At 33.7% G+C, this 12,005-nt stretch overlaps 1 pseudogene; it reads right to left on the bottom strand.

Annotated features, from left to right (window-relative positions):
* Positions 1-203: 203 nt before the first annotated feature.
* Positions 204-301, bottom strand: LOC138388683 (U2 spliceosomal RNA; annotated as a pseudogene).
* Positions 302-12,005: the final 11,704 nt, after the last annotated feature.

Here is a 12,005-nt window from a genome sequence, read left to right as displayed (position 1 = left end):
ATGGCGTCTACAGACTTATCACAGAAATACTGAAGACCCCAGGGCCATAATGGCCTGTATTACAAAATGCTCATCCATCTATTCCCATGAACTGACTTTTTGAAAGTTATTATTCAAATCTGGATGAAAGACAAGAACAATTCTTCACATCATATTTCTACCCTGAAATATCTCCTCACTCTTTTTATTTGTCCATCTTGTTCTTTGCTTTAAGGAAGAAAAGGAAATTTTTTTTTAAAAAGTGCATTTACACTGATAAGAGCAGACACTACACTTGATCTTAGCCAAAAGCCCAAGATATAAGGAACCACAAAAGACCTCTTGAGCAAAAAGAACAAATCTAGAGGCATCATGCTATCTGACTTCAAAGCTATAGTAATCAAATCATTATGGTACTGGCATAAAACAGACACAAAAACCAGTAGAAAAGAATAGAGAACTTAAATATAAATCTATGTATTTGTAGCCAACTCATTTTCAATAATGGTTCCAAGACACACAATAGGGAGAGGGCAGTCTCTTCAATAAACGGTGCTAGGAAAACTAGATAACCATATGCAGAAGAATGAATCTAGACCCCTGTCTTTCATCATATACAAAAATCAAATCAGAACATATTGAAGTCTTAAAGCTGAGACCTAAAACTATGAAACTACTAAAATAAAATGTTGGAGAAACCCTGTAGGACATTTGTCTGAGCAAAGATTTTTTTTGTGTAAGAACTCAAAAGCACAGGGAACAGAAACAGAAATAAACAAATGAGATTATACTAAGCTAAAAAGCATTTGCACAGCAAAAGAAACAGTCAACAAAGTGAAGAGAAAATGCACAGAATGGGAGAAAATATTTTCAAACTATTCATCTGACAAGGGATTATCGCCAGAATATATAAGGGACTCAAATAACTCAATAGCAAAAACCCAAATAATACAAATAAAAATGGGCAAAATATGTCTGAATAGAAATTTATCAAAAGAAGATAAACAAGTGGCCGATAGGTATATAAAAATACTCAACATCACTAATCATCGTGGAAATGGAAGTCAAACCACAATAAGATATCATCTCACTTTAGTTACAATGGCTTTTTCCAAAAAGACAGGAAATAGCAGATACTGGTTAAGATGTAGAGAAAGGGGAATCCTTGTACACTGTTGGTGGGAATGTACATTAGTACAGTAGCTTTGGAAAACAGTATGCAGGTTCCTCAAAAAAATTAAAAATAGAACTACCATATGATCCAGTAATTCCACTACTGGATATATATCCAAAAGAAAAGAAATCAGTATATCAAAGAGGTATCTACACTCCCATGTCTACTGCAGCACTGTCCACAATAGCTGAAATATGGAATCAACCTAAGTGACCATCAATGGATGAATGGATAAAGAAAATATGGTATTATACACAACAGAAAATTATTCAGCCATAGGAAAGAATATTCTGTCATTGGTGGCAACGTGGATGGAACTGGGGATCATTATGCTAAGTGAAATAAGCCAGTCATAGAAAGACAAACATTTCATGTTCTCAGTCAGATGTGGGAGCTAAAAAAGTGACTCTCATGAAGATAGAAAGTAGATTGATTGATGGTTACCAGAGGCCAGGAAGGGTAGTGGGAAGGAAAGTAAATAGAGGTTGATTAACGGGTACAAATATGCAGTTAGATAGAAGAAATAAGACCTGGTGTTTGTCTGATAGACCAGTAGGCTAACTATAGTTAACATTTATTGTTACATTTCAAAATAGCTGGAAGAGAGTAATTCAAATGTTCCTAGTGTAAAGAAAAGGTAAATATTTAAGGTGATAGATATCTCAATAACCCTGTTTTGATTATAAAAATGTATTAAATTATCACATGTACCCTGAAAATATGTACATTTATTATGTATGTATCAATAAAAAATTAAATTTAAAAAATACTGAGATGAGACAAATAAAAAAGTAATATCAATATATTTTGATAATAGATACCTGAAATTATGTAAGCAGCTATGAAACCAAATTTAATTGAAAATAGTGCAATAAATATTGATCATTTAAATATCATCTACCAATATTTATTTGACCCAAATACCCAGAGCCAAGTATTGGATATTATTAATAATACTCAAATGTAAAATCAAATGTAAATACATAGACTAGAGAAAATTCTTATATAGAACTTCTTTAGCTTTCTAAATTAATTCACCAAAATTCAAATACTATCCTTTATAACATTGGAAATGAAAGCTTTACTTTTTAATAGGAAATCTGCATTTCATTGTAAAAATAGAACACTTCATTCCTGACCTATACACACTTTCAGAAGCAGTAGTTTTTGGAGTGCTGAATACTTAGCATAAAGACATTGAGTCTTGAAAATTCATTTCAGGCATGAGAGACCTAAATATATATATATATATATATATATATATAATAAAATAACCACTTCCTGGAAGCAAAAGGCTATATGATGAAAACTCTCCAAAGTGATACCTTTTGCCTTATGTTTTGTAATCTTAAGTCTTCAAGTACTTAAAAATGAGGACTACGTAAAATTTATGCTGATTACTGATGTAATTACAGTTTCTGGTACTATTTGGGTCAACTGTCAAGAGGGGAAGTAACTAATTTAAGCAGTCACATGGCACACTGGATTTATCAAATCTTGTCTTAAACTTGACTGTTAGGGCACCTATACACAAACATCATTACAGTTTTTTTCTATGACATTTTCCCTCTTTAATGAGAATATTAAATAATTCATACTAGTAATTCTGAGCTCCAAGTTTTGGCTCCAATTTTGTGATTTGGGATAAGTCACATACCCTATATAAACTTTCTATTTTAAAAGTAAAGCTTTTATTTATATCGTAAAGGATACTATTTAACAGTGAGCTTTGATAAATTAAATTTATGAAGGTTTAAAAGTCCTACATACTAATTTTCTCTAGTCTAAAATAGTTATATTTGTTTCTAAATTCAGAAGGTAAATCGTGATGCCAGTCGTTAGTGCTAGGAGTTTTCTACTATCCCAAGATACCTCTCACTTTAAAGATCACAAAGATTGGAGTGTGTTCAATTCTGACTGATACAAATGTCAGTGTAGGCACTGGGACTTAAGCATAACTAATGTTTGTTCATGAATGTAAGATATCACATAGAACTAGTGAAGAAATCCATGGTATTCAGATTGAGTTCAAAGTCAGCTGTTCAGAAAATGTGTTCAAGGGAGTTACATATGTTTGTAGATCAAATGATCTGTGTTTCTATGAATTTTGCTGTGAAATGCTCAACTGACACAGCCTCAAAATTGTTTTGTGGTTTGTGAGAGAGAACAAACGGGCAATGTGACAGACATGACCAATGGACCAATAAAGACTTGTACACTCCTTAGATTGTCTGCAACTAGGTGGGGCCATGTGGCTGACTTCCCACTAATGAATGTAAGTGGAAATGATGTGTGTACCTCTTTAGGAACAAAGCAGTTATGAAATAGCTGTACCTTCTCTATGTTCTCTTTTTTCTAATACAGAATAAAGGGAAAGAAGCCCAAGACCTGGATAAGTACAAGATCACTGAAGGCTGTTAAAGCAGGAAACACCAACTGGATTTACGAAAAGTCAGAAATAATATCTATTATGTGAAGTTATTGAACTATGGAGGGGAGGGTTGGTGATTATACTAAAATATTACTTAACCTTCCTAATATAGAATTTGATTTTTTTCCTGAGATAGCACTTGCTCAAGATGTTTAAGGGCAGTGAAGAATAATGCCATACATTTGTTTGTGGTCTCTCAATTTATAGTATATTCATTTATGCTTTACAAAACCCTATGAATTAGTTGATGGGGCAAATCCATAAGAATTTTACTGGGGAAACAGACTTAAGAATCCTTCCCCAGGGGCACACTGCTAATAAGCATCACCATGGAGTAGAGACTTCCAACTCAGGCATCTGAATCTAATGCCCATGCTTTTCCAATGCTATTCTACTTCAGAAAGCCTGGAGTTAGCAGCTCCAATGTATCCATGATGAATACAAATGCAATCTTAAGATCCAGCCGCATTTTTCCTTCAGATATTTTATTGAAACGTAGTATATGTACAGGACAGTAAACATATCACAAATGTTTATCTTCAAATATTTTTACAAATTAAGCTCAGCTACGTACCTAGAGCTTGGATAAGAGCCATGGTGTTCCCAATACCCCTGATGTTCTTGCCATACTCCCAGTTACTAATGCCTCTGAGGGTGACTGCTTATACTCTCTAACTTTTAACCTGTAGGCTACTTTATGAATCATATTTTATGTAAGTTCAATAAAACAGCTTGTTCTCTTTTGTGTCCAGCTTGTTTTTTGCTGAATATTACATTTAAGAAATTCATCCATATCATTGTTTATAGTTGAAGATTTTAAAAATTGTTATATATTATCTTCATGTTTATATGAAAAACAATTAATTAATCCATTCTACTGCTGATGGACATTTGGGTGGTTTTCAGTTGAGGCTTATTAGGAATAATCAGTGGCAGTTTTGAGTCCCACATTTTACCAATGAGCATACAAACAATAAGACCAAAGGGCATGGAAATAAAATCAAAGAGAAAGTGACTTATCTTCTGCATCTTCGTCTATATCCCAATACTTCACATTTTAATAGATCTGTTCTTATAGGAAAGGAAACTGTCTGAGGACATTTGGCAGGAATCTGTCTACTTATACTTTAGTACTTTACTTAGGTGCTCTATTACAGGTCTATCTTTCTTTCTTTTTTTTTTTTATTCTTATTTCAGCATATTGTGGAAGGTCTATCTTTCTTAATATGTGAAACATAGGAATCCTAATTTTAAATTTTCTCTCTTACAGAAAGTACAGAAAATTTACTACAGAAATTACAAAAGTGTTATAGAAAATAGCACACATTTCAAAGATTAAAATTGTCAACTTAATATAGGCAAAAGGGCATCAGCTATGAATTTTGAAAAAGTACATTTTAATTTCTATCACAGGAACTCTGTTTAAATAACTTTCAAGGCTCAGCTTTGTGATCTGTATGATGGGGTTATATTTCTACCAGTATAACAAAATTTATGTAAAAGCCCTTTGGAATTTTTTTTTTTTTTTTTTTTTTTGAGACAGTCTCTCACTGTCACCTCGGCTAGAGGGCTAGAGTGCAGGAGCATTGTCACAGCCCACAGCAACCTCAAACTCTAGGGCTCAAGTGATTCTCCTGTCTCAGCCTCCTGAGTGTGGAATCTTGAAAGCATTACATAAATGTTGGTCATTATTAGAGTTAAATTTACAAAGCATGTAAATATTAATGCCAAATATTCATGACAGATGAAACAAATCTAAGGTCAAATCTATTGGGATTTTTCTCTGTTTAATTTTCTTTTTTCTTTTCTTTTCTTCTTTTCTTTTCTTTTTTTTTTTTTTTTTTTTTGAGTATACTTTTATATTGTTTGCTTAGTTAGCAAACAAGAGAGTGAAAGAGAGAGAGAAGAGAAATCTATCCAGGAAATATTAAGCTTGAAATTCTTACCAGGAACTAGACAGGCTCCCCACAGATCAAGATGTTATGGTTATCAACATCCATTTCTCCCCTCTCTAGGGACTCATAAACTGGCTAGACATCCTCTAATTTCCACCCTGGACATTAAAGGGCCCCAGTGCATTGTCGGCATGTGATTATGCCCTCCCCAAGGGACCTGCAATTTCAGACGCTGACTCCTATTCTCCCTGCTATAGCAGAAGTGCACTGCAATCACGGGCAAATTTATAGGTCAATGAGTTGAAAATTGGTTGTCTTTAAGTTTCTGATTTTTAAATACATTTTGTACAAATTAGTTCAAATGTAAAATAGGTTGGGATTTAAAAAAATGAGAGCTGCCACCTTGCATTAATATTCACAATATTACCTACTTATTTTTAGTTTCTGGATTAATATAGCACTGACATGGCTCCTGTCTCTGTCAATAAGAAAAGGATAATAAAATGGATAAAGGCAAACCAAAAAATTTGCAAGCTGCATGATAAGTGTGATTTTTTTTAAGTTAAAAAATCTGGGAAAAAACTAACTTAAAGATTCTAAAAGCCAATTTCAGCTCAGCTGCTGGGGTTTGTTTGAAATCTACCACCGACTGAGGTGTGAAACTTATATTTGATACAGTAAATCTTGTCAACTGTTATTTTAAAGGACTGAAATGTGCTTTTATAGCAAAATTGTCTCAAATAAAAAATACATTTTTACAATCTTACTCTGTCATAAACTTTCATGTCAGGTTTTAGCTCCACAATATATGCAGAGGATGCATTATACAGGAATAGGAAGGAGGCATGCATAATAACTTGTTTTAGTTCCATTGTGAGAAATAGAGAGAGAAAAATGTTCTATACCATTCATGTGATCAAAATATTAAATATTACATAGTTAATCAGAAATGACTAATAAGCTTATCTTGAGCCATCAGACTATTGATTACTGTTGCAGATTGCAGAATAGCTCTTTTATTTGACATTCTATAATGCCATTTATATAAGGAGTTCTATGCAATGTGATTGTAATTTCTTTCTTTTTACCATATTTCCTGACTGTATTATTGAAAACTCCAGATTGAAATTCTGTAAGAGTGGAGTACCTAATTTATATCATCCTCTCACTAAGATTTTGAAAACTGAGTTTTCTGGAAAATGTTTTAAAGCAATAGTATTGTAAATTGTAGCTCTCTCACTGCTCCCGTACTACTATCTCAAGTTTGAAAGCAGTTTAGCAGATTCTATTAGTGAGACTATAACGTCTCCTTGGGCGAGTCTGTGAGAATATAAGGATGCAGGTTGGAATTGACATCAGATCACTAACATTGAATACCCATTGGCATACTATTAATATATACTAATAGATCATTGGCAAAATGCATGTTAATATATATCAGGGCCAGAGAAGGGATTGGGATGGGCAGGCAATTTTTGTATTGGTGGACACTTCTTTTTAGAACATAAGAGTTTATTTACCGACTTTAGATATTGGGGCACTCAAGAAAGGCATTTAAAAATAACTAGGCTGTGAAAATAATTATAAGGCACTGATTACCTGTTGCAAAAAATCATCAATAAAATATGCTGATAATTTCTTAAAAAAAAAAATCCTCAGCCCTTAGACTTAGCCTTTTAGGGCTTCAGTGTGTGTGTGTGTGTGTATGTGTGTGTGTGTGTGTGTATACACATATATATGATGCTCATAATATTTTTTCCTTATATTGTCACTAAAAGTGCTCTTAGGAAAATTCAAACAGGATAGGAAATGTGAAAGTGTTTTGGAAGGTAAAAATTAAAAACACTGACTCTCGTGCCAATCATTATGCTTGGTATTTTTTACATTTATGAGTCAGTTAATTCTTGCAATAGCTTTGTGTGGTTATTTTAGCTAGACATGAGGGCCTAAATGTGGGTTATGATGATTTGCACTTGATATGTAGGTCTACACTGCTAAAGCATGGAAAATCTGGGTTTTAATCAAGGCTATCATGATAAACTCAAGGCACTTTTCCATTATATAAAAATTCTACGGAGATTCTAGTATTGTTAAGATATTGTGTAATGACTCCTTTGATTGAAAAGTATTAATATATTAGTTCTCTACTTCATGAAGAGTTCTGTATTACTCTCAGATTTTGCCACTTTCAAAATGGTCTCTGGTATTTAACTCGCACTTCAGATGTAGCCATATTTCTGAGGGAAAAGCAGCAATTTGGCACATTTTGTTCTTCAGAGACATTGAGTATCCACAGCAGTCTTTTTTATACCTATGAAACAAAATGTGCTCTATAATATAGATAGCAAAGAGAACTGGTCATATTTCTTTGGGTCTTATGAAATACTCTAAACCAGGAGTGAAAAATCATTATTTTATATTAACCACTAAATATATTAAGTAAATCCATTAAGTATTATCATGAAGATGTTTTGAAATAATTGAATGAGTTAAAGCTTCATTTTTAAAAGGATGAGGGAAGAAAAAGCTCACATTGAAATTTTTTTCATTTTAGAAAAAAAAAATTACCTTATGTTCAATGAGCATAACATTAAATGCTCACATAGACGCAATCCAGAAACATACACACATTTCAGATCCATATATTGATGCTGTGGCAGCTACAGGGAAAGTAAAAGAAAGAGCAATCAAGAAAAGAGGGAAAGAGAGGAGAGAGACTACCGGAAGGATGTAAATAGAAAACAGGAGGAAGAAACACTTAAGGAAAAAGTACAAAAAGAAGAGAAGAAGAAGAAATGGAGGTATAAAACAGAACAAGAAATTAGAGATTGAGTAGCATGGAAAAATTAGAGGGAAAAAATGAAAAGTGGCTTAGTTGGTTCTAACAGAGGAATTTAGTTCCTCTAATAATTAGAAGAATGGATGATATTATTTTTTTGTCTCACCTCAATTTCTATCTGCTTATGCATTAGAGTAGTTTAAACTGCCTCTGCCTTTTGAAAGGAATTAATGAGCACAATTCTTTAACTGCTTTTTGGAGAACTTCTGAGGCCCTGCTATGAATGGGAGTGACTGTGGTACCCCTTCAGACATGATGGGATTTTCTGATATATACTGGCTGGTGCCAGAGCAATTTTACCATAGGGTTTGAATGAATTTCAAAAATGGTTTGCTACAAAAGTCTAACTCTACAGCAAATAAAGAAGTGATGTGTTGGAGTCTTCACATTTATTGCTAGCTGACTCCTCGCATACCAAGTGGAGTCAACACCCTTGGCTTTACCTCAATGCAACCTTTTCTTATTAATTTTCAAAGCAACAGATGGAGAAAGCTACTACCAGGCTTCATCACTTCAATTTTCATTTTAAGTTTGATGTTCCCATGTTACATTTTCTCATCCTCATTCTTTTACGTGCATTGTCTGTTGGTTAGTTGGTTGGTGTTCTGGGAAAAAAAAGTTGGCTCAGAATTGGAATAAAATAAGAGAAGGTTATAAAATTTTCTTTAAAGGTCCCCCAAAATATAGTGGAAAACAGCCCTCCCAGCCATTGTGAATTTCTTTCTTTTGATTTCTTTTAACATTATGTATTCATAGAATTAGTGGCACAGGTATTTTCTATTTTTCTCTTTTCAACTGAATTTCTATGATAATATATGTTTTGGCTTTTTAAGTATAAGTGAATTTCACGTAAGTTTGAAGAAGCAGTACCTAGTAAAAGTGGGAAGCTTGGATACTTTCATAATCACATACCAACACAAACTTTGCTTTAATCTTCTTCCTAGAACTTCTATTTCTCTTTCTCATTTTTCTCTCTTTCTACCAGCATGGCATTAATGTCATTTAAACATGCAGGTAAGAAAGTTATCAAATTTGCATTTGTGTCTAAAGCAGGCAAGTAATGTAGCATCTTCTGAGATGAAAAACACTATAAATGAGAGAGAAAAAAAGACAATAAACAAATATAAAAGAAGCTACAGTGAACAGGCACAATGCAAGATACAGAAGGAAATGTCTAATATATGTATATTTATTTCTTCAGTGACATGAGAGAAGCTGCACCTGTGAAAGACTAGACTACTATGAAAAATGAATATTCAGAAACCAAGAAAAGATTTGGAAAACTAAAAAATTAAAAGTATTAATAAAATTTAGAAGGATTGAATGATAAAGCCAAAGAACTCCCCTTAGAAAACTGAATTTTAAAATGGAAAGAATAAAAATAAGTGAGAAAAGATAAAAGAATTACTTTAGGAGTTCTGCCTATAAGGAGTTAAAGAAAGGGCAAACAAAAGACAAAAGGGAAAAAATGATCAAAGAAATATTATAAGAAAATTTTCAGAGCTGAGCAGCACAGGTTTTCAAATTGAAATAGCCCATTGAGTGCCAAACAAATGAATAAAACAAAATATTCTGCATGTGCTTAACAAATGCTTCCTATCTTTATTTCTTGTAAATGAAATTTCAAAAATGGAAGAATTTTGTTAGACTACAAGAAAGTGAGTAAAGATTTTGGCACAGGGTTTGAATGCATGGCATCCATCCAGAGGGCTGTATGTTGTCCAGATTTTGAAGAATTTGCTAAAGATATTAGTTGAGTTGTTAAATAATCTTAACTAAACTGATTATAATCCAAACATTGGATGTATTTTAATTTATTATATCAAACTAGCCCTGAGAGAAATTGTGTGTCTGTGTGTGTGTGTGTGTGTGTGTGTGTGCGCGCCATATGTAGTGGGGGAATGAGGAATGAGGAAGGGACAGACAATGTGGCAAGAATCACTTAACTTCTCTATACTCCAAGGATTACAACTGATGCTTTTGACCGCTAGGGATTATGGATGAATTGTGTTCCACTCCATAGCATTGTTTACTTTTGGGTAATGCCTTATCACAGGATACTATCTCTTTATGCCATTACATTGGTCCAGTGGCTCTTCTTTCTTAGGGTTTTACCAGTTACACTGACAGCACCTGTGTGTCATTTCTAGTTTTTTTTCTCTTTGTTCTCACTCTAAATGGTTCATGACTTGCTTAGGTCCCTTCCAGCCTATTTCCAGCATATTGTTCAGAGCAGCAGCCTCAGGGGCAAGGCCCCCAGCATCAGTAGACAAAGAGCCTAATTTAAATCCTCACTCTCCTGATTCAGGGGTCCAGCTCTGCACCCGCCCCTTAATCACCACACAGACCACTTCATCTACCTCACAAGATTTCTTTCTTCTTAATTCTTTTGTTATGTGCCTTGATTTAGTTATTTTGATTGTGTTAGCATTCCTGTTTGTTTGATTATGATTTGACCATGCAATTATGATTTTTTTTCTTTTAGTGCACCACGTGCTATGGCACCAAGAAAAGGGTTGCTGAGTGTCAAGTGCCCTGGAAATATTTAGAGGTCAATGGCTCTCTAAAAATACAGCACCTGTAACATTGATTTGCAAGATAGATGTGCTTTTAAAACCTAGTACATTCACAAATGGTCTCTGAAGGGATAGCTTATTTTATGCTACGGGAAAAGGAGGGTCCTGGAATGTTGAGGATGACTGCATAATATGACCCAGTTCCCTTTGGGGTTGAGGAGAAATGTGGAATCAGTTAATGATTCATTAATATGCTTAGAAAAATCCAATAGCAGTTTTAATCAAAACCACATAACCAATCTTTTTTTTTTTTAATAGAATACCTAGTCATAGGGCTAGCCAGTGTCTTTGTTTTGCCTCCTACAAGTGCCCAGTCTTTGCTGACTGATTGGATAATGACATTTACAAGTATTAACTTAATTCAGTTCAATCCAATTCACTAAATAATGGTGTACCAATTACATTGTGTCAAGTACAATATTTGCAATACAAATTTGACTACAATTCAGATCCTGTCTTGGAGAAGTCATAGTCTAGCAGGAGTAATAAACATATTATTAATTAAGTATAACAGGTTGTGACAGATAGAGGAAATGAAACACCATGAATCCCCCAGGAACAACTTCCTATATTTGGAGTTAATATGCTTTCAAATATATATGCAAAAGTTTAAAGTGCTTATTTTGAAACCTTCTAAAATGCCCTTTTCACTCATAAATCTCTTTTCTCCATTTTCATTTATGTATTTATTTATTCATTTTAATGATTTTGGATTGCAGAATTTTTTAGCGCACTGAGTCATCAGAAATAGATTTGGGAATATTAATTCTTTTGTGTGAATGCATCTTCTGCACTAAAACCTGTTGGAACATGGTGCTAGGTCTCCCCTCAGGAGCTTCCTATAAACGCAAAGCACTGACCTTCAGTATCCAATCCTAGATGGTCCCTCATTCTTCTGAAGTTGGCATTGTCATCACTATTATATTTTCTTTCTGAACATAAGCATTGGCAAGAGTAGCCTCTAATGCAATTATGTTGGTTCCAGTGTGCCAATACGTAAACCTCTCCAAAGCCATTTAAATTAATCAAGAAGGCAAAATGTTAATGAGTCAATACGCTGAATAAGCAGGGGGAATTTATATACTTAGCATCACCCCCGTCTGCAAAACTG

This window comes from Eulemur rufifrons, chromosome 7 (genome assembly GCF_041146395.1).
Source record: "Eulemur rufifrons isolate Redbay chromosome 7, OSU_ERuf_1, whole genome shotgun sequence".
NCBI lineage: Eukaryota > Metazoa > Chordata > Mammalia > Primates > Lemuridae > Eulemur > Eulemur rufifrons.
The sequence above is the reverse complement of the archived record's forward strand: the minus strand, read 5'-3'. Positions and strand labels throughout refer to the sequence as shown.